Here is a 4,253-nt window from a genome sequence, read left to right on the forward strand (position 1 = left end):
TTCCAAGATCCTGAGAGGAGAATGGAGGAGAAGGGATTGTGGCGTGGCCATCCCCCCTGAGGGGTGATTTCTTGCTTTTTGTCTCTCTGTCTTTCTGGTGAGTGCATGCACCCTATAGCAAAAACCTCTCCAAAATAAATAAATAATAATAACAAATAAAATAAATAATTATTTTTAAAAATTAAAATGTTAAGCCTTTGTTCTCAGAGGTAGGTCACAACAGTCTTGTCCTGGGATACAGTGAAATAAAAACAACCACAGGCCAAACCCCAGAAGCAGTAGAGTGCACACCTGGGCACCCATACCTGATGGGTTCTGGACCATTCTGAGTTGATCGCGAATAAATTCACATTAGGTGAAGCCCAGCCATGAGGGCACAGATGATATGGCACAGCTCTGCAATGCTGAAGCCACATGGAAGACCATGCTTTGGATCCTGGGTTTACCTGAAACATAGAATCATAATCCTGGCTATCTGGAAGGCAGGAGAGAAGGGTCATGGCATGATGAGACCCGTGGAGGATGTCTCCCTCTCTCTCAATAAAATGAAATAAACTTTTAAAATATTCACATTAGGTGAAACACAAAGTATCTCATTTTCTATAAGACATAGCATCTCAGTCACTGGGAAGGGAAAGGACAGGAAAAATCAGAAATTCCTAGAGGCCAAGTAAATGCAGCTGGCCCCACAGCATGGCAGTTAAGCGCTATGCCTGGGAAGATCCCACATGGCCCACCGCAGTGGCAACAGACTAGGCATGCGTGTGCACGTGAACACGCCTGTGCCCACATCCAGGATCCTGCCAGGATGGAGAATTAGAGAAGGAAGGAGTGCAACATTACCAGGCCCTGTTGGGGAGTGCTGTCTCCCTCTCTCCTTTATTCTCTCCCTTGCATGCACACGCAAGGACTCTATTATGAACAGAGAAAAGAAATTGTTTTAAAGGAGAGCCAGTTCTGGGGCCATCAGGTGACGTGGTGGTAAGGGGCGCCGAACTCCCACATGCCTGACTGTGGTTTGAGTCCCAGACCTGGCAACTTGCTTTCTCATTTTCCCTCTCTCTCTCCCTCTCCCACCTGTCCCTCTCTGGTCAAGTTTAAATACATAATTAAATAAATAAAGTTAAATAAAATAATTCTAAAAAAAAAAAAATGGAGAGCCAGTTCCATAACACAGAAGTAATGATGCACTGCTCATAAGCAGCCAGGTTCCACATGCAACCACAAACCCTCTGGAGATAATTTCTCACTTTCTCTCTCTCTGTCTCTCACCAGTGAGCATATGTGTCCTATAGCAAAAATCTTAAAAACAGGGGCTGCCAGGTGGTGTGGTGGTTAAAGGCTCTGGACTCCCACATGGGTGACTACAGTTCAAATCCTGGACCTGGCAGCTTGCTTTCTCACTTTCCCTCTCTCTCACTCTCTCTCTCTCTCTGTTCCTCTCTAGTCAAATTAAAATAAATAACTAAAATTAAAAGAAAATAATTCGGGACCAGCAGTTGGCGTAATGGCAATGTTCCTGGACTCCCATGTAGTTGACTGCAGTTCAAGTCCCAGACCCGTTGGCTTAAACTCACACTGGGCGCGTGTGCATGCAGGTCCAAGATCCTAGGAGGAGAATGGAGGAGAAGGGATTGTGGCGTGGCCATCCCCCCTGGGGGATGATTTCTCGCTTTCTGTCTCTCTGTCTCTGGCTGTCTGGCGAGCGCACGCGCTCTATAGCAAAAACCTCTCCAAAAAAAAAAAAATTACCCCTCTTAAAAAAATTCTCCTACATGGGTTCCAAAGGACAAATACAGAAAATGTGCACTGTGGCACTGTATATAATAAAAACAAAAACAGGTGTCCACTTATAGAAGAATGAATAATCTCTGATTTTAAGAGATTTTTGCTATAGGGCAGATGTGCTCACCGGAGACTGAGAGAGACAGTAAGAAAAAGTGAGAAATCACCCCTCAGGATGATGGCCATGCCACATACCTTCTCCATTCCCCTCCTGAGATTTTGGGTGCACGCGTACACTCGGTGTGATTTTCCTCTTTTTAATTTTTTTTTTCAGAAGAATGTAGTTTGATATGTATTTAGTATAAAAGGTTTGTACACAGTGTAACAAATATAATTTTTACAAATCTGTTTTGAAAAAGTTGTGGCTGTTTATTTGGGTTTCATACTCTTACTTACTTCATCCATCAGTTCTTTTACTTCTTTGTGTCTTGTAACTGCTCGACTCACACAGTCCTGAAGTTGAGCTCCCGTCAGCCCACTTCCCCCTGGTCTGTGAAGACCGCAGAGCTTGCCTTCCTCATCCATTACTACCGTCAAGGTTCCCATTGCCAGATGTTCTTCCTCTCCAGTAGGGTCAACTATCCCTAAAGTGTCATCAAACACAGCAAAGGAGGTTGCAACTGGATGAGTTCTAATATTCAAATAACTTTTCTTCTTCAAATTAACTTCTGCTAGTGCAGCTTCTTCATTTATAGTAACTTCAGGCAACTGTACGTTTTTTAAAGCTGCTAACAAAGCAAATGTACAAGCATCCAAAATGTTTCCCTCATAGTCGAGGCAAATGAGATCACAGTACAGAACCCAAGCAAGCAAGCTTTCCTGGAGAAATGCGTAAGTCCTCTTTCTGAATTATCTGTGAATTTTCAATGACATCTGCAATGAACTGGCTAGCCACTTGGTCCTCTTCTCCAGGAGGGCCTGACCGAAATCTCGATGAACACAGGGGTGGTAGATCCACATTAGGAACAATATATCCTTTATCGGGGGTATCTGTTGGTGGTGCTGCAAATTCCACTTTAACTCCACAAATTACTGTAGTATTTCCCAGCTTCACTAATGCAGAACCATCTGCAGTACTAATTGAACCTATGTTGACAGTTGTGGTTCTGAATTCACCAAGTTCTCTTCCATCGGGATGGCAGTTCTCCTTCAGAAATCTCCTGTAATACTCCAGAGGTTCCACGGTTTTGAACCCAGCCGCCATCTTCCCGCCCACGTCTTTTTTTTTTTTTTTTTTGAGAGATGTTTACTATAGGATGCATGCACTTGCCAAAGAGACAGAGAGACAGAATGTGAAAAATCAACCCCCAGGGTAGATGGCCATGTTGCAATCCGCAATCCCTTCTCCTCCATTCTCCTCTCAGGATCTTGAGTACACGTGTACATGCACCATCGTAAATCTGAAGCCTCCAGTCCGAGACTCAAACCACGGTCAACTATGAGGGAGTCCAGTGACATAACCATTACGTCATCTGCTGGTCCCACTCGACATAATTTTTCAAGCTACCAGGTCTGCGACTTGAACTACGGCCCGCCATGTGGGAGTCTAGTGTCTTAACCACTATGTCACACACTGGCATATGAATAGATATTTTAATGCATGACTCTCCAATAGAACACGATACAAAGATTAAAATTAATGAATCAGAGTACCTGTATCAGCCTTTCAAAACATATATCAAATCACCTCTCTCCTCTGCTCAAAATCTTTCATTGATCCCATTTCAATTGGGAGAAAGCCAAGATCTTTACAATGGCCTACAAGCCCCACTGTGACCAGCACCTACCAACCCACCCTCAGCTACCCCTGTCATTTACATATTTTTAATTTTTATTGCCTCTTTTAAGACTTGTTGTTGGTGTTTTGTTTTGTTTTAATTTGCACTTGCTGGAGACAGAGAAATGAGAGAGAGAAAGCACTTCGTGTGGGGTGGGGGGGTGGTATTGGGTGATGGCCATACTGCAATCCTTTCTCCCCTCTCTTCCTGGGATTTTGGGCACACATGCCCAGCATGTTTTTCAAGCTGCCAGGTCCAGGATTCCAACCACACACTCATCTAGGTGGGATCCCACAGACTTAACCACCAGAACACCTGGCTGCTGCCTCCACCTCTCCCCACCCCCCCTTTTTTAATGTTAATTTGTAACTGCAAATACTCCTCACCTTGACAGTCTCAAGCTCAACTGCCCTGCACTGTTTTCCTTTCTAGCACCATAGAAATACAACGTATTTTAAAATACAACATAATTCACATGTGATATCTTTTTAACATTCTGTCTTCACCTGTGCTATGATTTGAATGTGTGCCTCCCCCGCCCACCCCCCTTCATGTGTTGGAAACTTAATTGCCGCTGTAACAAGATTAAAAAATAGGGCCTGGTGATTGGGTCACCCGGGTGAAACTGATTAACAGTGTTATCTCAGAAGGGAATTAGCTCTCCAGTGAGTCAGTTCTCACCAGCCAGCG

General features: G+C 44.0%; 1 pseudogene; it reads right to left on the reverse strand.

The window, feature by feature from the left end:
- Positions 1 to 2,064: 2,064 nt before the first annotated feature.
- On the reverse strand, positions 2,065 to 2,995 carry LOC102472340 (exosome complex component RRP43 pseudogene; annotated as a pseudogene).
- Positions 2,996 to 4,253: the final 1,258 nt, after the last annotated feature.

The sequence above is a fragment of the Tupaia chinensis genome, unplaced genomic scaffold (genome assembly GCF_000334495.1).
Source record: "Tupaia chinensis unplaced genomic scaffold, TupChi_1.0 Scaffold000635_1, whole genome shotgun sequence".
NCBI classification, from domain to species: domain Eukaryota; kingdom Metazoa; phylum Chordata; class Mammalia; order Scandentia; family Tupaiidae; genus Tupaia; species Tupaia belangeri.